The sequence below is a fragment of the Oxyura jamaicensis genome, chromosome 6, assembly GCF_011077185.1.
Source record: "Oxyura jamaicensis isolate SHBP4307 breed ruddy duck chromosome 6, BPBGC_Ojam_1.0, whole genome shotgun sequence".
In the NCBI taxonomy this organism is placed as follows: domain Eukaryota; kingdom Metazoa; phylum Chordata; class Aves; order Anseriformes; family Anatidae; genus Oxyura; species Oxyura jamaicensis.
The window spans coordinates 25,941,813-25,966,641 of record NC_048898.1 but is presented as its reverse complement, the minus strand read 5'-3'; the positions used below and the strand labels follow the sequence as shown (position 1 = coordinate 25,966,641).

Genomic DNA, 24,829 nt, shown 5'->3' with positions numbered 1-24,829 from the left:
GCTAAAACAGATCCTCATTCTTACATTTCTATTGCCAACACAGATCAAATAGAATCATGCTGTCACCAGTGTGGGGAAAAAAAAAAAAAAGGTATCAAAAATCCTATCCTAAGCAGCCAAAATACAGAATACATTATTCAAATAGAAGCTGACACATACATAGCATCACAATCAGAATCATTTTAATTCATTTGACAAGATCTTGAATTATTAGAAAAAGCTAGTTCAGTGGATAGGAAGTTCCAAAACACATACCAGCTTCCTAACCTCTCATAAACTCCTCCTAACTGCGTGCACATATTACACATACTGGAAGAGTCTATTCAACAGACTGCAAGCAGGAAAAGAACAGATTCTGACACACAGCTCACGTTTATGGACGTGACTGAAACAAGACCTCCCTTGCACTGTAGTTGGATAACTGAGTCATATGATCCCTATTTGTATTCTCAGGGTCTTGGAGACCACTGGACCTGAATGCAGGAAAGAATTTTATCCTTCTTCAGATTAATTGGAATTTTGTGCAGACAAAAGGAAGAACAACACTTACCTTTCTCTGCAGTGTAGGACATTTTTTTTATAAGTATTTTCTACCCTTTTTTTCCCCCACAGTAGTTTTAAAGCATTCTTAGCTTTGACGGCATCTTTTTTCTTTGCTGGTGGTATTTGCTTGGAGATTAATGCCTAGGTAATAGAATGCTACACAAAAACATCAGAAAGCAAATTAAAATGATCTAATACTCCTTTCTGGCTTTACATTTTTTGAAACCATTAAAAAAAAAAAAAAAAAAAAAAAAGAGACAGAATCATACCTGTGCCATTGTAAAGAAAAATCCTCTGATCTTTAAGCTGGTTGTGATTTCTGGAGACTTATACAATGGTTGATGAATGTCAGGAGGAGATAGCATTGTGTGCCTGGGGACTTCGTTGGAGCAGGACTCGCTGGAACTTCAACAGCCTTCACTACAAAAAGCCCTTGTGTCTAAGGTGGCTTCACTTAAAGAGAATAATGCAGTCCCTTAAAGGGATAATGAAGTGAGGGGGGTTATTTGCAGCCTTAAACTTAGGCAGATACTTTGGTGTTTTGCAGTAGCAGGGGAAAAGCTTAGAGCACTACAGAAGGGATTAAAGATAACTCCTGCTTTATAAAAGAAAAAGGTGGCTGGTAAAACCTTCTCTGCTTTCCTCTTCTCCACTAACAATTTTTCCTTTTGTAGCAAAGATCGCGAAGGTCAGAATACAAAATGTTGGGTGGAACAGCCTGTTGTGGGTCTCATGTTGCCCAGAGAAAGGCTGCCTGAACTTTTAGTCTTCAGAGATTTGACAGTTCAGCCAAAGGGTGTTTTTTTCCCTTTCCTTTTAGGAAAAAAAAAAAAAAAAAAAGTGTTTGTTTTCCACAGGAAAAATATGAACAGAATTTTTGTAAGAAAACCAATTCTTTATAGATTTCTTTTGGCTGAAGCAATAAGTTACTGAAGCTTGGGTTTCTGGCAAGAAGCCAAAATATTTTCTGGGAAATCAACCAATTAATAACAGGTAACACCATGGGAACAGCTCCAGTGCAAATCCCTCCTCCTGGTGTACGGGTCTTTGGAAGATGGGCAGAGCACGTTCCCCACTCCCACAAACTAGGGGAACTTGGCTCGTTTCATTCCTGCCATTCTTGCCCTCTAAACACATGCTGAAAACTTCACAGGAAATTAAAAAAAAAAAAAAAAAAAAAAAAAAAAAAGCTAAGCCAATAATTTTTTACCCTCCTTGGTGCTGTGAAAGTGAGACTGCTCTTCTGGCTGGTCTGCAGCCCAGCAGACAACACAAGAGGGCTCTGTGGCTGCACTCAGGCAGCCCCACCAAACACCAGTCCTCTCAGCGATGGATTTCTCCTGTCCCGGTCTTTCTGAACCAGCCACCACTGCTGGCTGCTTGCTGGTGGCACACGTCCTCCCTGAAATCTCCCTTCCCCAGCTGCCCCCAGCTGCTCCCACCTCTCCAAGCAGCATGGTTTGGGAACCAGGATGCCCCCTCACAGCATTAGCTGGAAAAATGAGCTGGTGTGGGGCAGTAGAGCAGGCAGAAGACCTGCCCAGGGGATGATATGCTTTGCAGACAGAGAAACATGTCTTATGTTAAGTGCTTGCCGTGGTTTTCAAGTTGTTTGCATTTTTCTAAAGAACCTCAGAGCAGACAAAGGTTTCATTTTAGCTCCTCCTCTCCTGAGATCATTAAAGCTTTGGCTGCGGGCAGAGCCCACTACATGGGCTGGCATCTGCAGTGCATGACCAGGAACAGTCCCTCCTGGGCCTGATCCTTGTCCCCATTCCCACCACTGCCCCCACCCTGTCGCACCCTGGGGTTTCTCCCCGGTGCTGCAACCACTGCTCCTGCTGCAGGAGCCACAGCCTGAGCAGGAACAGGACAGGGCCTTCATCTTCACACTTCTGTCACCATAGCTCAGCTGATTTTTCTGAGGAGATCTTTCCAGACACCTTGGTTCCCAGGGATTTTTGCCTTTTTGCTATGACCATTCACACCCTGCCCTGGCCAAGGAGGGACGCTGTGTCTGGGATCTGGGAACACCCCTGAAAGGGGCTGGACATGCACCTGAGCATGTCTGTCACGTAGGACTGGACATCAGTGAGAGTGTTTCATTGTTTGTGCTCTTGGCCAGTCCACTCTCCTTCTTGTAACCACTTTTGGGGTTCCAGAACTATACAAAGAGAGAAAATACCATGCTGATGGGTTCATCCATCCCATCTGTCTCTTTCAGGGCTTTCAGGAGATCTTGCCACACCTCGAGGTTTGGGTTAATTTCTGGCAGAGGTAACCTGGCTGGAAGGTCAGACAGCAGCAGGGAGGCTGCAGGGCACTTCCAATGAAGTCGTGCACTGAATTCTGCATGGGAAAAATAAAAATAAAAATTTGCCCACTTCTCGCTGACCAGCCTAGGACAGCACAGTGGTGAGTTGTTCCTGGGAAAATCTCATCTCAGTGGGATTTGTTCCAGTGAGAATGATCTTCCCTCCTCACTGCAGAGCTCTGACGTTCACCGAGGGACGTACACAGCCCCGGGTACGTCAGGCAGCTGCTGACAGCGTCACAGCTTTGTTGTTGATGGGTTTTTCCCGGTACCTTCGAAAGTGTCACAGACACCCAATAGTTTTGATGTGAATTCTCTCCTCAGAAAACCTGCTGCACAGCCATGTCTCTTGCCTTGCTAATTGGTCTTGCACATATAAAGCATTTTTTTCCAAACTCTTTCCTTTACTGACTGCTCTTTTCTTTGGTGCCAAAGAAAATACCAACCTGAAAATAATAATAATAATAAAAGTAGAAGCCAAAAGTCCCTGGATCATCTCCTTGGAGTACAGGTTAGAGAGCATCATTGCAGTAACTGTCAAAGTTTGTCAAAATCTCTTGGCCTGCCCCAGTGTAGGAATTTTAATTGCCCCATGTTGATGACTGGGCAACCCAAGCAACATACAACAGCACCATGACGGCAACCATGTGCATACATCTGGCCTGTAACACAAAAGCAGCAGGAGCCTGTAGTGAGGAGAGTTAAAGCATTAACGCCCTCAAAGGACAGAGAGACTGTAACCACAGGGCAGGGCATGCCTCTGTAAATACACTTCAACTTTTGCACTGCACATCTGGCAAGAGGATCACTGGAACCTGCTGCACTGCTGGGACACGTGCATCCTTCCTGCAGTCCACAGCATCCACTAAAACTGTCCAGCAGGTCCCTGAGGGTTGAGGTCAAGCAGCATGTTTGCCCTCTGCCAGCAGGTGACCGGTGGAGACTGGTGCAGCTGGAGGGAGCAAAGGTCTGCCCCCTCCTGCAGACACATTCCCAGTCAGCCAAGTCTCCAGGTGGCAGATCAGAGGAGCCAGCTGCATTGATGTAAATTAGACCTGTTTTCTCCCTCTTGCACACAACTACAAGCTACAGATGACAGAAGACATGCTGGAAGCTGCTATTTATGAGGAGCAGCTTAACACAGATGACTTACGGAGCAAATGGAAACCAAGGCTAAGACTGAGACCCCAGATAATTGAGGCAGGGGGCAGTCAGTGATTTCTGCATACATCTCAGTGCACGCTGATGAGAAAAATGCTGAGGCCAGCTCAGGGCTATCAGAAGCAGAGGCAGCACTGAAGTGTCTGGAAACAGCCTGCTGTAGGACAGCAAGGGGAGATATGGGACTGCAGTGGGATACAGGGAGGGACTGGGGAGCCTCCCATGGCTAACCTGCCAAGAAAAAGGTGAACTTTTTGCCCTTGCCTCAGCTCCAGCCCAGCCAAGATCCTCACAAATATTTCCAGGCTGCAGGAGGATAAGCAAAATCCTTAAACCCGAGGGAAAGAGCCTGGGGATGGAGTAGGTTTGCTCAAAGCCCAAGAGGCTGAGCAAAAGATGATTGTCCTCATGAACAGAGCCAAGCACACAGCCCTTGCTGCCCCCGGACCCAGCTTTGGCCTTATGCATGGAGGCGTTTGGACAGCAAAAGCCTGCAAGAAGCAGCAGGTCCTTGCATAAGCGTGGAGAACAGCAATGGAGCTCCCTTTCCAGAGCAACAGCAGATAGGAAATCCCTGCCCCAAGGAACTGAGATCCCACAACCTACCCTCCCCACAGGCACGGCCTCCACAGTTCCCGACGCCACGTCCATGACAGAGCTCTGCCTGCAAGAGACAATTCCATTTCAGTGCAACAGATTCAAACTCTAATTGAGTTTTGCCGTTTAAATCAGGGCAGGAGCAGCTCTGCCAGCCTGCAGCCATGAGAGCTATTTTTGAAGAGAATTGTGAAACTGGCCAGGAAGTCAAATATGACATTTTTAAACCATTTTTAAGTCTGTGTGTGTATGTGTGTGTGCATGCACGTGTGTGCATTTCCTTCTGCAGGCAAGAAACAATTACTCCCTGTGCACAGGAGGAGCCTGGGTTCCTTTAAATGTGCGGCTGCTAAGATGGCTTCTTTGTGGCTGTTGAAAAACAAAGGAAAAAATCTTCAGCTTATGTGTGTTTGCCTGCTTTACGTGACTCACCGCAATGGAAAAAACCTTTTGCTTCTTCTCTTCTTTTCAACCCTTCTCATCCCAGACACCATCTATCTTCATGCCAGTCCACAGCTGCTTACATGGTGCTGCTCGCTCCTTTATGTACCTTAACTCAAGTACATAGTCCTGAGGTTATTTGGAATATAGCTTATTCCCCTCTGTGTGTAGCAAAAAGAAAGACTCTTTTAGCATGAAGACATCAGATTAGGACTCAGATCTTGCTTTTATAGTCAGTACCAATTCAAACTTCTGGCATGACTCAGTTATTCCCCCTCTATTTGGGCAAAAGTGCAATAAAACTTCGTCTTTCATCCTGTTCTCTCTCCAGTCAAAGTCCAAGGTGTTTTCTCTTCAGCAGTATTTAGTACAATGAGACCCCATTACAGTTCCATCACAAATTACGTCGTAAACCTGTATTTTCTATCATTTTCTTATATTCTATTCTAAGTACTCTATGCTTTTACAGAGCTAAGTGAACTCCTTGGTAGATACTTTGATCTCTATTTTAACAGGCCTTTGCAGTTAAATCAGTGTAAGGAATAAAAGTCAATACACGCACACTGAGGTAGTTTCAATTTCATTGATTTTTTTCAGTAAGGAAATAGTCGTGAGAGTATTTTGCTGTTTTTTACCTTCTTATAGATAGAATGACTGGCATGTTTTGAAGATTCAAATACTTTAATGAATACTTTTTGTACAAAAGCTTCCATTTTGGTGAAGAAAAATTAGCGTGCGTCCAATCATAATTTTGTGTTGCAAACAAATATTCTTAGCTACTGTAGAGTCTTGCTTTGAATTTCTCTCAAAACAGTATTCAGGATTTGTCTTCCTAATGGCCTTGACAGTGCTTGATATTATGTAATGTATTTCTGCACCTGCCATCCAGCCAGTTTCTCAGCTGACTCAAGGAGAGAGGACTCCATGGCTGAGCTTCTGTTTTCATGAAGCATAGCATAAAAACCAGGCTCCTTGAGGTAGCTGAGATGTGAAATTGCCCCATGTTTTATGCCAAATGCAGTTGATAGCATAGCTGAAAATTGGATTGTTTTTAGAAGAGAAAGTAAAGTGGGCAAAAGTCAATGGGAATATTCTTTTTGGCATCCCTGGGCCTTGGAGCAGCTCTTTGAAGACTGACTTTTCAAGAGGAGAGCTGTAATGTTGAACTAGGCCTTAAAATTACTTCCTTGGTCTAAACTCTTACATGTTTTAGAGTTATGTTAAAGTGGAAGACTGTCTGCCACACTTAGCCCTTCAAAACCATTTTTCTGAAGAGATGCGAAAAAGCAGAGAACAGCTTATATTGATGTACACTTATTTGGAGATCTGGAAAAAAATGATGCATGTTTCTGGATCTGGCCACAATTGCTCAGAGCTCAAAAATACCACAGGTTATCAAAGATTACCAAACCTGTGTGTTTGTCACCTGAGCCAACATAAATGTCCACACTGATAGCTGATGGCACCAACAAGATGCAACATGGTTTGCGGACATCCCAGGGAGGGCCCAGCCAAAGGCCATCAGCATAACTGGGTGCTGAAGCACACGCTGCATGCAGAGATGCTGAAAGCACTGGGGATGTTCAGACTCGGAGGTGAGAAAGCTAAAGAAGTGTTTGTTGTCTTCTAGTACCTGAACGGAGATTATGGAAAAGGAGCCAAGCTCCTCCTGTAGAAACATAATGAAAGGATGGGGGACAGCAATCACAAAGACATGAGATAAAAATCATCACCAGGAAAGAGGTTAAGCACTGAAACAATGGACCAGAGAGTCTATGGACTCTCCACCCTCAGCCCAAATCCCTGAGCAACTTGACCTGCATTTGGTGTTGATCGTGTTTTGAGTAGGAGGATGGACAGAATGACTTCCAGAGGTCCCTTCCAGCCTGAACCGTTCCTTGCATCTGTGGCTCACAAGGATTCAGTATACCTTGCATTACTTCAGGCTAAGACTGTGTATCCAGATACTGAGGTTTAGAGATGCACGGGAACTCAGTGATCTCAGAAAAGGGACTGAAAACCTTGGCTGAAGATTCTTTCAGCTGGCACTGAAGTTTCAGTAACATTCTTGAATTAACTATATAACTAATTAACTCCATTGCTCTTAATAACAGTATTTGAACAATTCAGACTATGAGCATTTTTAAACAAGCAGAAAACTTCAGAGTCTGTATTTGACTTGACAGTTTCTCTGTTAGCAAAGCTGTGCTTCCTAAATATGGAGGACTTTTTTCACAGAAGTATAGTCTGGATACATTGGCATATTTTACTCTTGGGAGATATTACTAACAGATGTGCATATGAGTTAAGGATATATTTTGAGACAAAATGCTAATTTTTCACAGTAGTTTGTGATATCACATGAAGCAACAAATGCTAGATAACCATGGATTTATTTCAGAAAAGTGAATATTAGAAGCATATATATATGTGATATTACAAATGTATCTGTTTGAAAAGCCTCTTAGATACAGAGCACTCTTCCTTTGCATCTGCTGCTGTTTTGTCAATAATTTATCTGCAATTAATTATTGAGATACTATTTTTCTAAATATAAGTAAAATCTTGACAGCACAAAGCATGGAATCATATATTCACTGTTGAATTGTTCAAGCAGAGACTGAGAAGAAAATTCTTACTAGCACACAGATGATATAATGTTAAAGGGAATATGCTGCTCAGGAAGCATTTTTATAAATGTTATTTTTTAAGTGTTCTACAGGACGGAAGTCCCCTTTTAATAGTGGCATTTAAAAAATGTTATTAAGGTCTTAATCCTCTAATGTGCCATGCGTGGGTGGCTGCTGTCCATATGCAGACTGAGGTCAGGAAAGAGGTGGACTTCATGTGGGATGGGAGTATCTCAGCTGAGCATCACACTGGCTTACAGATCCTGCCTGCCTCAAACCCCAGAGACCACAGAGAAGGTTTTCAGCAAAGTGCGATGTGAGAAATTCAGAAAAATGAATGGGAAGAAACATCTGAAGAGCATTACTTTCACCAACAAACTCCAATTTCTAAGGGTTCTGTATCACTTGTTAGCAAAGGGAGGGTCAGAGGTCTCAAGTAACCAACAGGCATTTTTTATATTAATGTATGTTGAATTTATGATGATACTAATACATATTTAAAGAACTTACCTACCTTTAGCTGAACTGAAGAAATTCAAAGCTACTGTGCTTCCAGCATCTTGCACTGCAAAATAAAAAGGTTTATCTTAAACAACCTTTGCTGGAAATGGTCTGTGCAGGAAGCTGTCTCCTCTCACATGGGAGATGATAATTCCATTGCTTGGAACTATCTGACCATAAATTTAAGGGAGTCCTAGTGGACTTCAAAAGAAAGCTCGCATTGCACTTCTGTGCCAAGGCAGTGGATAAAACTTGAACAAGGAAAATCCTCATTAAAACAGTCATTAAAAGGAAAGTGCTGCAAATTCCACCTGATACCCTACATCCTTGGCCCAGTCTAATCAAGTGTGGACAGTATCTAAGTCTCGGGAAATTAGAGATGGCTGAGGTTGAATGTCATGTTGGCAATAACAACAACAAAAAAAAGAGCTATTCACTTTGTAGACTTTTTTTGTTGTTGTTTTGTTGTTGTTTGTTTGTTTTTTCCACATACAAACAAAATGCTTGAAGTTAAGCCACTGAAGTCATTGTAATGGAGTTCAGCGAGCTCTGTTGCAAACATGGAAAGTTTACATTATAGCTAGGACTCTCAGCATCAGACTGTACAAATAAATAAATGAAAGCATACCTGAAGGACCTAAGAGCTGTGTAAGCTTAGAAGAAGCAAATTTTTGGCAATACATTGTAAAGAATGAGTACTGGAAGAAAAATAGCTGCACCAAGACAAGTCATTATCAGTTAAATTATCAGAATCCATCCAACACAAAACTCAAGTCAAGCAAGTAACGCAAGCTTCCCAGAGAATACATCTGCATATGGGGTTCATCCTAGAAGTCACTAATGATTGGCTCATGGATATCCTGATGTCTCTTAATTACCTCTTTTCTCAAAGAGCAGACAGACATTTGCAACTGGGATGCTCATTGCTTAAATTTTGGTTGGAAGATGAAAAGAAAATTGGGATGAATGGAAGGTTCAGCCCAAAAGAACTCAGGAATCCTTGATCCTACCTCTAGTTTTAACAATAACATCCTTGTTAGAGTTAACAGGCACTGTAACCTAGACATATAAGAACTGACATTTGAAATTATTGTTGCTATTTTACCTGTCAATGCTACTTTACAGTTGATATCAATATAAGAAATCAAACCTGGTATAGATAGACTGAGCTACTTAAAGAATGACGAAGAAAAAGAAGCTGAGAATATGCTGGGAACCTGAGAGAGAAGTTATTTCTGTGTTTCTGGATAATATGAGAACATTCAAAGTCACCTCTCTTCATGTACAGATACATCATTTTCACTCCTGCTCCAATTTCCACCTTCCTGTTGGAAGATTTCTTGAGCTTGACTACCCCAAGAAATATGGGAAAAAAATCTGAAAATTATGTATTGAAGTTAGTCATCTATGCTTTCTCTTTTGTTAATGGAGACACATTCTTACTACTCCTCCCCATGGCAGTCTGGAGGCAAACTGGCAACATGATGTTGAAACTCTCAACTTTTCACACATTTTCACCCATATCAAAGGTGGCACAATCTATGCATTATACAGATTTGGGGACTGTAATGAAGGAGGCCCCTAGCTATATATCCCTGATGTGCTGCAAAACAACAATGCAACAAGACGTCCAACAAAATAGCCTGAAACTAGTGCTGGATTGAAAAGGAGTAAAAAATAGGAGAAAGCAACAATGGAAGCAGAAGAAAAAAATATATATATAAAGAAAAATTAATATAAAGAAAAAGAAGAAGAAAAAGGAAAGGAATGAAAAAGAGAAAAGGAACTCAGCAGAAGACTTCTGAGTCTGAGTCATTCTTTTAATAAAACTTTCTGTAAAGTTCAAAAACGCAACTGCATTTTTATCTCTGAGCCTGAAAAGATGAAAGGAGCAAGGAGCAGAAAGGTTGTAACTTTCATGTTTATACACAAATACTCTGAAAGAACCTGCCTCTGCCTCACACCTTCATTCAGTACTTCGAAGTGCAAACAAATAATTAAGCAGACTCTTTGAAGACCTCAGCTATGCAGAAGCCCTGGAAGAACAAGGAGTTCTAAGCTGAGGCAGAGGAAGAAAGGTACATACAATGTTGGAGAAGGATTATGAGAAGGAAGGAGACACAGGCAGAAGAGATGAGTCCTCTGAATTTCCTTTGTACCAGAAGCCACATCGAATGCACAGGGGAATTTGGTATGGAAGGACAAGAGAGTCCCTGTCCTGGCTTGGCAGCACTTCACAGGCCTCTCTGACAAACACCATTTGTACCATGCTCAGATCAAATCCACTTGGTGAGAGCCCACTTCCCAGGCCTGAAGACTGTGGGAGGATGTAGCAGGCAGGTAGATGGCAAGAAGAAGAGCTTCTGCTCATCATTATCAATGCTGCTGTGCATAGGAGGAAATGTGGCTGCAATCTAAATGCCAGTGGCATCAGTTACTCAGCTGGAGGTACCAAACACCCTCAAAAGCAGCTCTTGCTGGGCAAGGTGCCAGAGGCCTAGCAATATTCCCACAAAACCACACCTTCAGCAGCTGGGCCCTGTGGTGTCCCAGAAGAGTCCTCTGAACAACAAAGCTCAAAATGCATGGGATTCAATGCACGCTCTCCATTCCTCAACTGTCTCTGTGGACCACTGTCCATCCCATCCTTACTTCAGCCCCTCTGGCCATGCTGCTCTGTCTTCTTCAATTAGATGGTTTGACATCAGCTATACAATACCACTGCTCCAGTCCTGCACAGTCTAGACAGATTTCAACAAGAGTCCTACCGAGCTTTCAATGAGAGTCAATACAAGAGAACTAGAGGACAAGAAGTTAACCTCTGATAAGTGGAGAAATGCCACAAATACCCAATTTGATAGAAGAGAATGTGAAATTCCAGTAGTGCTACCAATGCAAGAATCAAAACACTATATCCCAGATGGAAAGCTAAAACAGAATCCTTCAGAAAGTGAGTTCTTGTACTTGTTTTTGGAGCCTGAGGGTTCCTTGTTTTGTGTACAGAAAGGCAATATTGACTTTGGCAGCACAGTGTACACCCTGCAGGGCTCTGAGTCTCTTCCTGCTGCCCCTAGTTTGCTTCTTCCATAAAATCCTCTTAGGAATGAAAGATATTTATTTAAAAAAAATTCTCACATATGTCCAAGAGCGAAAAGAAAACACTTAACATCTGACCTCAAGGCTAAATTACAGCATGGTAAGTGATGAGAAGCCACTGTTTATTGGTTGCTTTAAGAACAGCAATAACGTCACCATTTTAGATCACCTGCTGGGTTTAGCACTGAAGTGTTTTTTCTTGGTGGAATCAAATAGTTAGGGTTTTTTCCCCTCAGGTTCCCTTGCGAATGCAAGTCTGCAGATTCCTGCCAATGTCCCAGATATTACTGTTAAAACATATGGTTGTATATACATATATGATATTTTTTATATTTTAATATATATATATATATACATGCATATATAATCTATATTTATATAAGAATATATCTATGACTATGTGTGTACAAATGTATGGAAGAAAACTTGGATTGTGTTTTTCTACCCAAAAGCAATTATTTGTGCTTAAGTTGACTGTCTTCTACTGGTACCCATCTCTGGAGTATATGGACAATTTAACACCATGTTTATCCAGTTCTTCAGGTCCCAGAAGGAGTCTTTGCATTTCTTTGTTTTCCTTTTCGAGACCTATTGTGAAAAGTTCATTGCCTTACTGCTAATAGATCAATGAGCTTCAGACAGGAATACTATGCCCAATGACAAGTTAAACACCCTTGCAGTCAACAACTCTGCGGAAGACTTTAAGCTCTAACCTGAAAGCCCTCTACCATTTTGCACAGGATAACAGGTTCTGCAAACAGATTTCATGAAAAGTTTTTCCTCCACTCTGTGGTGAGCTTTTGGTCATTATAACTGTCTCTAGGTCAAAATTAGTTGGAAGAGAAAACTTTCCTAAGCTTGGCATGGGGAATGTTGTGTCCCAAGTTACTGAGAAATATTAATGAATGTACTAATGGACAGAATAAGGAGCTTTAATGACTTACATCCAGCTGGCTGGAGCCTCACAATATATGAAGGACTGCAGGAAGGCTCCCAGAGGGTCTCATGATGTGCTGATTCTCAAATAAATCCTTGGATGTGTTTCCTGGGAGTGCTCACAGACTTAGTAGTTTCAGGCACTAGTTCAAGAAAATTGTCTTATTCACTAGGTAATTTTTTTTAAGCGCTTGAGTGTGTTTAACCATCTCCTGAACTGGGTTATCCATTTGTAATCTGGCATATTACACCACATAATCAAGTGTAATCTAGATTCTTCCTATTCCATCTAGGAAGAGATGATAGGTTGATTTGGGAACCACAAGGAGCTTTATCACACAAACTGCATTTTATGTCTGCACAAAGTCCATTTCAGTTTTAGTCTCTTTGTAGATGCCAAAGAAGATAAGCGATTGCCTTTATTTGCTATTGACTTCTTTAATTTTATTGCCCTCTGGCAATAAATGCATCTGCTTAACCACCACAGAAAAGAAAGTTGCCAGAAGTTTTTCAAAGCCCTAAAGACATAAACAACCCCAAAAGAGATCAAGTCCAGTAGATGCAGGAAGGCCCTAAGGAAACACTTGTGTTACCATTACAAGATGCTTCCAGCCATTGCTGGTTTCTTACACATAATGCTGTATGAAGACTCAAAGTTTCAAACTAAATGAGTCATCATATTGCCGTAGATCTGCCATCGCATTGTTACATTGGTGTGCCACAAAATACAGTTTAATTATTTTTACTCATAATATTCTGCCAGAAAATGCAAGATGCATCACACCAAGTCTCCCAGGTTCTTAATACTGGATAAATGTTATGCTGGGGAAGCATCACCTTCTGATCCTCTGACTCAGCCTGCACAGCAGAGCAGCAGCGAGCAGCAGAAAGCCCACTTCTCTCCCCACTACCTGCTCCAAGCAAATGGCTCCCGGAGAATGGTGTGCCTGTGTCCCTGCTGAGTCACTATTGACCCCAGCATTGTTGCAGGAACCTCTGCTGCTGGACCAATGAACATGCATCACCAGGAGCCTGCAGACTTTCCAACTCCAAGGAAATGGAGGAAATACCTCATTGCGGGCCTGATGTGGTTACCAGCTCAGGACAATGTCATCATGATGTGAGAATACCTCCCAAAGCACATCTATAATTTTCCCATGTATTGGATGTGAATATACACTGAGTATTAAGAGTTCTAAAAACCTTAGATGTAAATTAGCTCATTTTTCCTCTCCATTCATGTCACAATGATCATCTCCTGTTGGTTGGCTACTGCAGGCCACTGCAAGATCCAGATGGCTCAGCATGGTGGCTGAATATTTAAATGTCCATTTTGCATGAAGTCCATACCCCAATGCACACTGAAAAGCTGCACAAAGGTTTCAAATTAAAGCCTTCTCATACTTTTGCAAAGTTTTTTTCTGCAAAACCAGAACAGGGCCTAAAATATTCAACAACTTGTCTCTTTAAATTAGGTCAGACCTGATCCCCTCTCAGGTTGTCTATCGCACTGGCTAGCTGTTATTAACATTTTTTAACTTGCCTTATGTCATGACAATTCCTGTTCTTACACAGTATTAAATACAATGCACTCAGTCAGGGAATAGATGTGATTAGTTATTTGGACCTCTCTACAACACACTACAGCACTCGCAACGTGACCACCCACCCAGCAGGCAAATAGGGACAGCATTGCTCAGACCCACATCCCATCAGGCACAACAGCTATGATTTAAATCAGTTTGAGCACATGGCACAGGCTTCACCAAAAAAAAAAAAAAATGTCCTGAGTTCCTACAAGAAAGAAACCTTGATGGGATACTCAAAGATAGAAAGCCAGGTAGTCCCAAATCAATTCTTGCAATGAGTGGCAAGAAACAAATTATGCAGCGGAAAGGAAACCAAGATAATCTTCATGTGGCTTAAAGGATCTTAAGTCTGGCACCAACTGCCAGAGAACAATGCAATCAATGGCACCATTGGCCTATCCAAATGGATAAAAGATTTTCATAATGGTGCATAATGATAAAAGACTGGCCAACAGTTGTGGTTGTCATCGCTTGTGGTTTCTTGTAATGAAGAACATAAGAAATACAACATTTTCAGCAGCAGCTTTCCAAGTCCTGGTAGGCAACAACTGAGCTAATTATGAGGAAGTTCCAAAAGAACAAATCAGGCCCTTCTCAGCATGAAAAAGTTTTTCTCAATCAGGAGTTCTTGTGTCATTAAGTAGGAGAAACAAGGAAATTTTGCTACCTCATGTCTTTCTGCTCTCTAGTTCCTTTATGTCTCTAGCCTTAGTCTGGAGTTCTAGTAGAGGGTCAAGACAAACCTCAGTTCTACTCTACAGCCTTTCTAGAGCACCTCCTGTAGCAAAGTAAAGGCATCATCCACTATGAGAAAACTTCAGCATGCAGACATTATTGCAGGTTTGCTGCAATTTCAGCACCTGGCTTGCTCATCCATTTCTGGACATCAGAGTTTTGCAGCCTCTGGGAGAGTTATCGGAAAATTCGACCCCAGCACTTGCCTTATTCCTGCTTCTTACCCTCAGGGAGACGAGCTCCCCAGGCTTCACTCTGGTTTGTCTTTAAGTCCTTGGCTCCTCTGAAATCCACCCATGCTGGAAAAGGAGTTCTTAGCTCAATTTTCAATCAACGGTTGAAATCTCTCTGTGTCTTTCCCCATACCCTGAGGGATCTGATACTATTTACCTAGAAAGAACCAACTCTAACAGCTTGTACTGAGGTGAAAATATCTCTGAATTATTCTCTCTTGCCTAAGATGAGATATTAAATATTTTCCTTTTCTCCCTGGAGGCAGTAAACTAAAGAATGAAGAAACAGTGACATGTGCAATGAAAATAAAATAAATAAATAAGTGAACAGCAGAATGTACTTACCTCCATGAGGTGGAATCTTTTTTCAGGTTTGCGCAGTACAGACTCAAAGGATCTTCAACTACGACTGAGCTCCTACACGGACAGATGATACAAATAAGAACAATTGCAGAAAGGCTGTAGCTGCTCACTGACCAACCCACCTCCCTGTCTGCGATTTAAGGACCGAGGATATGACTCACCATACTAAGGCTGTGCTCCAGTACATTTCAGTGTTTCGTAGTGGTTTTTGCTCTACCTGGACTTGGTTTCTAGCGTTACATGCATGTCTCCAGTGGAGACTGCTCTCTTGTTTTACACCATGTTTGTGATATTTTACCAGGAAGAATGTTGGCAATACAGAAAAGTTTGGATTAAATCACTTACAAGTAGCATTGCTACACCATCAAAGCACTCTAAAGCGACTTTTGCCCATATCAGAAAGCTAACACAGCTCTAAGCCTCGGGCATATCAGCTTAAAAGCATTTCCTGTGGTCTCCTCATTTCTTTTGAGAATATCCTGTAAGTGATGCACAACCAAGGAACAAATACAATTTCTCAGAGTGCTTAGTTTTCACTTTGGCACAATCTGTAGTTGTTGTGTTCCAAAAACCTCATGGGAATTGAATTATCCCAAGTCCTACAATCCTGGGCCCCTTCATCTGATTTAGCTGAAATTGGCTAATATACTCAGAAGTATAAGACACACACACACATACACACACACAAAATGTGCCTGTACAAACTATACTGAACCAAGCAGCTGTTTTTAAATTTAATCATGCAAATTGATATTTACATTACCATGAATTCCCAGTGCTAGTCATGATAGTTTTCTGCAAGTCTCCTGCACAAATTCTCTCTTTTTCTTTTTTTCTTTTTTTTTTTTCTTATTTGGACTGCCCTATGTCCTCCTAGGATTCCTTTTTGTTACTAAGATCTAAGAGTAGGTAAGTCTGTTGCAGAAAAACAGCATCTTAGTGCTTCCTGAGTGGTGCTCAGTGCTTGCCGCAGCCTTACCACCTGTGAAACGACCTGGCACCCTGACGGACATAAAGGATGGGTAAATATATCCTTTGGATCAAGGCGTACTACAGGCTGAATGTGTTAATTCCAATTCTTAATGCTGTTGATTATTAGAGTTTATTAGTGAATTATCTTCAACCCTCTCAATCCTTGCCAAAGTGTCACCTCTCACTGGAAGGGCCCTGCATTATCCCCTGTAGGAACAATCAGGAGACACAGAGTGTGACTTCAAAAGGGTAAAACAACACACACACACAAAATCGAACAACTTTCTGATAACTTCTGATGAGTCTGGGAAATGTTTAGGGTTGTTTGAAAAACCTTTGCCTATAACATGCAGGTTCAATCTTTCCAAATCTGTCTTTTCCCACACTTCTCCCAGATTTGGTTAGTGTCTGGATATTACAAAATATAATGTTAGCACCAGCATTGGTTTATCTAATACCTGCTGCAAGCATCTTAGTTTTTGTTTTGTTTTGTTTTTTAAGAACTGGCTGATTTAAACTTGTTTATTACTTATTCAGATAGGTGAATTCCACCATAAAAATAGAAAACAAATTGAGTCTCATGTTTAATACCTCATCAACTGTAAGGAAGAGGACAAGAAGAGAAAATGCAATTTCACTAAGCAAAACTTCCCAGATTTCTTGCCTGCTAAGCATTTTTTCCTAAGAGAAAATAGAAAAACTTTTATTTGATCTCCCCTAATTGCACAGAATTGATGTGGATTACCATAAAACCTGGTCACTAGTGGAAACTGGACTTCTGACAAAACAGTCCAGATGTTAACCCCAATAACAGATACCTGCTGGGTCCCTTTGGATTCCACGTAAACACTATTGTCAGTCTTCACAAATTAATATCAGGATAAAGGCCTTATATTGACTTTTAACAGTTCTGAAGGCTCAGGGGACGTGTGGGATTTTAAATGATAGATGTTTTTGGTAAGAAGTACATCATCATCATTCATTTCACCAGCCTCAGGAAAAATGACAAATTTCATGATGATAATTTAATGGTCTAGTAGGATGTGTACTACAAAAAACTGAAAACACAAGGATTATTTAAATATGGACTGATGAATATGACCTTGACTTACTTGGGAAGAGTCAGTACAGCTGTATCCTGATGCCAAATGTAAATTTACAGCAAGGCAAGATATGCAGTAAATGATTTGGTTTGGCTTCTCTGGAACCAGATGGTGAAAGTAAAGCAGAGCAGAGACTTCAGACAGTGAGGAGGCCCTGACCCATCTCTGGAACAAAAACAAAGACAATATTTTTTCTTCCCCAAAACTTTTTTACTCACAACAGCTTTGGATATAAAGAGATTAATAGCTAGCTTCATGTTGTTCTCTTCCTACTGTTTAATTTCAGTACTATACTTACAGCATTTGTAATAAACTGGCTATTCCAAAAGTAACTGCAAATGTTTATCAGAGGAAATTCATATGCATTTACCTGTTTCACAAGTTTTGGTTTGGTTTTGCTTTTATTCCTTTTACAGTAGATGTCCATGGGATTTGGCTTGTTGGTTAAGAGTTGTGGGGAATTTTGTGCAGGTGAATGGAGCTATTAAAATCACCAATTTGCATCTTTAATATCTAAGGGACAGACAGAACCAATCTGATAAAATATCTCATCAAAGAAATAGAAGAAAAATATTAATAATCCAGCTCAGTTTCCCTCCACTATTATATCTATATCATAGACCGAATATAGCACCCACACTTGCCTAAACAGTGAAACAAAAAAGTCTGAATTTGTAGGAAGATTAAGAGATGCATAAAGGGATATCCCAGGGTAAGAGGAGCTAATGCTCTTTTATGCTAAATTCCACAAAACGCCCAGCTTTACAGTTTCATTATTTTTTCATCAGCAGGAGGGTATAACTGAGGTAGATCCATAGATTTCAAAAGCACTATTAGTCAAGTCTAATCTCTGCATAGCTCCATCCACATCACAACTTCCTCAGCATATCTTAGAGTGTGGCTGAATTTTTAATTATTTTTTTTTAAAAAGGAGAGTCTCAGAGTCTTTAATCTTGGAAGATTCAGAGTGACATTAGTATCTCCAGTGACTGGGTGAGCTCTATTACCAGGCAAAATTCATGCTGACTCCACAGATAAAGAATGAGATGCAAATGAAAAGCTTCTTAAGACTGAGATTTGTTTGTGATTTGTGTATGAGGAGAAACACATGAACTGCTTGGATTCTGTCCATCACTTCCCCAATGTCTTTCATGGTGTTCTTCAATGTGGTACAAGCATAAGGCTTAGGCTAGAGTTCCTATCCTGGGTGCATCTGTTCTTTCTAGTACTTGAAAAAAAAAAAAAAAAATCAAAAAATCAAGTTCATCATTAACCAAAAACATCCTGGGGATTTCATAGGGAATGGTGGCTGCGATACAGAATGCAACAGAGTGATAGACATATGTAAAATGTTCCCCATAAACCTGTCCAGGTTGATCAGTCTACAGGGTGACTGTGCTCTGTATGGATATAGATCAGCTTTACCTGTGGTCTGTTCGGGTTTCCTTACCTGGTAGGAGATATCACCAATGAGCCATATGTTCATAGCAGACCAAGGCTAAACAAGATTAAATCTTCCAGACATAAGGGTGCGGGCAGGGAGAAGTCCATCCACTTACTGGCCTCTCTCATCAGCTAAAAGCTAAGAGAATTGAGAGCTGCCTTTAAATAATCTGACATGTAAAAGAGCAAAGGTTCCCCACTACCATTCCCACAGTGTCTTTCCTAATAAGTCCTTTCCCCACCACAAACACAATTAAATGTTCCCTGCTTTTCTCTTATTTAATTGTTTATGAAAGAGTGAACTGAAAAGCAGGAAGAGCAGTGAGTGCAGAATCAAATCCAAAGCATTTTCAACGTAATAAGGGCACCAAGAATGTGAGCTGTTTTAGGAGGTAGGAAAGCAGAAGGAGATTATTTAGGAGAACCTGAACATCCTAAGAAACCCTAGTGGCAGAAAAAGAAAATTAGGACATTCACTAAGGAATATGTTCAGATATCAGGGAACAAAAAATTTCTTGGGGTCTAATGTCAGAGCAGGCTTCTGAGAGTTCGCTGAATCAGACAGGAATTGTAATCATCATTTGAGAAACAAGTGCTCTAAAGAGCCTTGAATAGAAGAGATTTAGATACTGACAGGAGATGCACACAAAAATCCTACCAACAACAGCTCCAAGTCAGGGATATTTCCTAATCAAAATGTTCAGAATGATGCCATAAGCTAAGACTTATGGGGGAACAGAATGATAGACAGCACAGAGCCAAAGATAAATGATGAGTTTCTAACCACCTAATTGCAGCTGAATATCTGAGTGCAGCAAATCACACCAAATATAGTGAATAAAATCAAATGTACTTCCTGGGCATTGATGTGTGGGAAAAAATCTCTCTCCAGTGCCCCTACATGCCCAGTTCCCAGATGAATACAAGTCAAATGCCCATTTCACACTACTCAGTCACTCCAGACCCAGTCGAAGATGCTGCCTGTGTGAGGGTAATTATTCACAGAATAACAAAGTCTGTTCACCTAAAATGATCCTACGCTGAAGGCTACTTATGGTCTTGCCTGATCCCTGGCAGAGGCCTATGTCCTCAGTGTTAAGTAGAATGAATGGGAAGCTGCAATGCAGGCCTTTTTATCCAAAGCTTTTCCTGCCCTGCACCCTGCCTCTACGCTGCTTCCTTCAGCTGTGTTATCACTACCATGAATCCACCTGTCCACTTGTGCCACCAAGCCCTCCCCCTGCCCCAAAAATAAATAAATAAATTTTAAAAAAAAAGAAGAAGAAGAAGAAGAAGAATGGTCCTGTAAATAACCTGACCTCTGTAAATATTGTCCCTTACGCAGGAGTGAATGGTGAATGGCATTTCTCTGGAAAGGAAGGGGAGGGAGCAAAGCTCACGCATTCTCACCACTAAGCCACATACAGTATAGCAAATTAAACCTGACATGGGCTGCTATAAATCCAGTCTGCATTTCTTAGCTCAGGGTATCCAGCTGGGCAACTGACGAGATAGACCTGGAGCTGGTCTTCAGCAAAATTTGGCTTCCTGGGGATCTGGTAGCTCACCTGGAGAAGTGGAAGGGAAGAAGAGAAGCTGTGCAAAGTACACATGCAATTTCCATTGCCTTGGGTCAGTACTGAAGTTTTAAGCACATGCTCCTAATCCAGAGAAAGGTCTGTGGATATGTGGGTGCAAATACCTACAACAGGTTGAAGGAAGACTGTCTCAAATGCTCTCAGGTGCTGAAAGACATTTTAGTTACAGTACCTGTCTGTTGTTTTCTAGGGACCTAAGAAGGAAGCAAGAACAGATGTACTGGTGGATGTTTCTTTTAGTGCAAATATTCTTGCTTGTGTTTTCCTCATCTTTAAAGCATTTTAGAGACATGCAATGATCAGATTCAGCCCAGAGGTATTCTATCTGGATTGGGTAGGCTCCTTAAGTGCTTCAACACAGTTTGTATTAGACTCAGATCTTCAACTAAGACTCCTCATATCCTGGATGATCCAGAGAATATATTCCAGTTCACACTACATATCTAAAGATACTGCTGACAATAATCTGTGCTCTGCCCCATGTGTGGCTACAAGGTAACCCTGATTTTTGAAGTCCTTAATTATTATAGCTCCTCTCCTACGAAAAACAAGAACCATTGAATTCCTCCCGGTTCCCCTCAGTTTCCCTTGGCAGTATTTTAGACCACCCTCAAAAAAGTTACTGCAAGACTAGTAGATACAGATGCAAGGATTTTATCTGCTACTGCACAATTTTATAAGTGTGTACCGCAGAGCCTAACTTCATGGCAAGAAGATTTATGGTGTAATTACCTTAGTATATTATTGTACAATTTGCAACTAATGGAAAAGAAATTTACTGGCTACACTTCAGCTGTCAGAAAGTCTGTCTGCAGAATGTTATGAGAGTGGAAGGAATAAGTGCTTCTCTCCGTGAGTGGGAATGTTAAATGACAGGCATTGCTTAACCTGATCAAACATTTTAAACTTGATCAGCTACCCATATCATAATAAGTAAAGTTTGCTGCAAAGAAAATTAATTATGCCTCATAAAAGAAATAGAAACATTTGATCTTAAGAGGCAAATAAAAAACTGCCCAGTACACCCACTCCCAGGAGAGTTAAGCCTAGTCAATCATCTTTTTAGACAAGTGTAAGAATTAAGAATTCCACATCCTCTTTTAATTGTTTTATATTGGCAGTTTTTCCCAGTGGACTTTCATGTTTCACTTGGCCTTTTTTATTTCCAAGTTGAAAAAAAAAAATGAATCTGATTAATAATCCTGTAATTATATTTCCAGTTCAATTATTAATGTCTAACATCCAGTACTTAAGAAGAGGAAAAGCAGAGAGCTGTCTTCACTTTTAACGTAAGACCTTTTGATGGAGAAAACTTCATTCATATCAAATGTTTTGCAACTAGATTTCTCAGCAACTTGCCAGATCAGTTCAAGTTAGATGTCTGGTAGTAAACATCCCTTTCATTAGAAGCATAGAAATTAGAAGCATGAAGTTGAATGGAGGAGGATGGAAGAGTTCGGTAACAGTTTTCAGAGGCACTAACACTCTAACAACTTAATTTAACAGGAAACCAAACTCAAGCTCCTTCGAAATCAAATGAAAGTTTCCCATTGCAGTGGAGAGGCATAAACTGCTACAGTCTGATGGACATCTAAGTGAATTTAACCTATATCAAAGCACACTGGACGTGATTTTTTTGTTTTGTTTTATCCTAATATTTGGAATGAACAGAGGGACTGGCTGTGTCAGTTCCTTTCACCAGTTTCTACCCATAGCTCACCAAGGTTGGGCAATCATAGTTAATAGCTCTGAAATCTTACCACACTATTGCTATATAAATGGTAATAAAATACGACTGCACCATAAAACTCCCCCTCACACTAATAGAACTAGATCAAAAAAAATAAAAATTCAGAATCACCTTTGTTACATATTGAAAATGCTATTAAACAAAGGCAGACTTGGAATGATGATATGTCGGGCTCCCCTCCCAGATCATGCATTAGTGGCAGGCCTCAGTATCCTCTACTTCAGTCTTCTTGTTCCATTTAAAGTACATAAGAGTGTATTAGACTAATATTAAGATGAGGCAAAACATGGAGCCCTGTATCCCTACCCATATCAGTAGGAGCCTGTGGTAAATTTTTCAGTCCCACATATCTCAGAAGAATTATTCATGTCAGTTATCATCTCATTACATGTTCAACAAATAGGAGCTGAAAACTCTTCAGTACTGCCATGTTTTGAACTTGAGTGTAATGATGACTATCTGCTCTTTGATAAAATCCTCACCCTACACAGTAGAAAAAATTGTATTGCCTTCAGTAAGTTTTCAATAAAGACCCTTCAAAAAGCAGCAAAGTGTTTACCTTGACTTCTTTTTGCTTGCCTACCACTCTCCAAGCGTCTGATCTTTTCACACACACAGACTATCAAGCAGCAATCTTTTACGCACACCCTGATATGATGGACACACCTGCAAGGGAACAAAAGTAGTCCAGAAATAGTCATTGAATTATTCAGCTGCAAAATTCCTAAGCAAAATAGTTATTAGATGATGATGATAATAGTAATAATAACCATACTAACAACATGACTTTTGATTGTCTCTAGGCTCAGGTGTATTCCCTTAATATATCTTGTAGGCATATTTCGGTGGGATGTGCACAGGTAACTGTGCTTCTACAACTTCTTGTCTCCTCCCACTGTAAGTGAATTCAATTTCATTTCATTTTTCTGGAGAAGGATCCTAACTAATAGAGAAGAAACCAAGGCACTAAGAAGTTACATTACCCTGCAATCTGAGACACACCAGGCATTGAAGCATATTTTAGCATACCCAGCAGATTGCAGGCATGTAGGAGCCTGTGACCCAAGTCCAAAGTTGTGTAAAACACAGCCTGTTCTCTCATGCTTGGTCCTACTCCTCTGCAGCCAGGCAACTCTGGGGTGCCCAGAACATCAGCGTCCAAGGTCACATTTGCCAGCACGCACATCTCCCATCACTACCCTGACAGAAACCAAAATAAATCATTTAACCTCTTCCTTGTCTGATTTTCCTCTGTGTAAAAAGGCAATGGCAGTAGTGTCTCTTCTAAAATAATGAAAATCTTCAACAAATATTTATGCAGAAAAAGAAATGTCTTTTGTGGCAAAAATGGAAAATATTTTAGAGAAGAGGAGGTCTTATTCTTTCAGCTTATTGATGATGATGGCGATGACATATAACACTTTTTTTTTTTTTTTTTTTTTATCTATTAAGGCACCAAACATTACATAAGCCAAGTGGCTGAGGCCAGATTATTATAATTTGAAAAGCCAAATTATTTCCTAACTAATTAGAGTTTTAACAGTTACTTAAGGAAGATCTTTATGGATCTGTTATAAATCCCCATGGCTCTATAAACTTAACTGTCACAAACAAGCACAGATATGTGAAGTTATTGGAAAGGATTGGATTATTAATGTGGGTGCAGAGATAAAACCATACATTTCAGACTTTTATGTGCTGCTTTTCTCTGAGTTAGTCTGCACATAAGTACTTGGGTTGGGTTTCAGGGAGGGAGTGGATCCTTTTCATGTTCCACTGAGCTGGAGGCAAAGGAATCATAAACAATTTAGACTTCCCAAAGGGTTAATTTTGTTTAAACTGGATATTGCTGGGAGGCAACCCTTCACTTGAGCAGTCTTCTCTGCTTCCTATGAATTTAAATATGGCTCTTCAAAATAAAGTGAGCTTGCGGGTGAGTAGATCTAAATAATCTTGCCCTGCTGAAAACATTCACACAACATTAGCCTATTCCTGAGCATGACACTAAGAAGTACTGTGCTAAGACAGGGAATATCTACATATGGAATATTGACCTGAATGCCAAATATCCAAGCCTCCTTCTTTAACAAGCTGTACCCTAAATGAGTGCTATTATAATAATTATGTCAAGTAAACCAAAGCTGACTTTGAAGGTCTGATTACAAAATGAAAGCACGGAACATGATTGATGAAGTTTGCTGCTGCACAGAAGCTTATTCTGTGTTAAGCCCTTGTTGCCCTTTTCTTTCAGTATGGCTTAAGGGATATCTCAAATGCCAAAAAAAATACTGTGCTTCTTCCACAATGCAGAGCACTCTGGCTAGGAGAGGTCATCTCAGACTGTAGAAATGGGGAGGCAAGTGAGAGGGCAGCTCTGCCCCATTTGCTTTTCATGCTGATGTGGTTTCTGACACAGATTTCAGGAAGACATTGAGGTCTCCCCATTTGCCCACACCTACCTTATTGTATTATTTATAGGGCTCCACATCTACTCAGTGAGCACGGAGCACTTCTTTATTTGCTGCCTTTTGGACTACCCTGAACTGTATGACTCAGAGAGGGCATTTACTTCATCAGGAAAGGAAATAACTTCCTTGTCTCCTTGAGTTCCTTCATGCAGTCTGCTTGGGAAGTCAGTGAAGCTCTCGTACAAACTCCATGAGAGGAAACCTGGAAAGATGAAGAGTTAATGTATCTCTTGACCAGAATGGCTCTATCTCTTTTGGCTAGCTATAACCCAGTAGACAACGCTGTGCTCCTTGGGGGCTTTATTCTGCCCCATCCCTGATCCAGGATGACTTACTAGGAAAGGAATAAATCTGAC

General features: G+C 40.8%; 1 long non-coding RNA gene across 1 annotated transcript; it reads right to left on the bottom strand.

Moving 5' to 3' along the window:
• Positions 1 to 2,973: 2,973 nt before the first annotated feature.
• Positions 2,974 to 24,592, bottom strand: LOC118169075. Its single transcript, XR_004751914.1, has 8 exons — positions 24,465 to 24,592; positions 22,565 to 22,671; positions 17,224 to 17,379; positions 15,122 to 15,193; positions 8,197 to 8,251; positions 5,048 to 5,217; positions 4,625 to 4,682; positions 2,974 to 3,303 (listed from the first exon to the last, which is right to left on the bottom strand). It is a non-coding gene; the product is annotated as an uncharacterized LOC118169075 (long non-coding RNA).
• Positions 24,593 to 24,829: the final 237 nt, after the last annotated feature.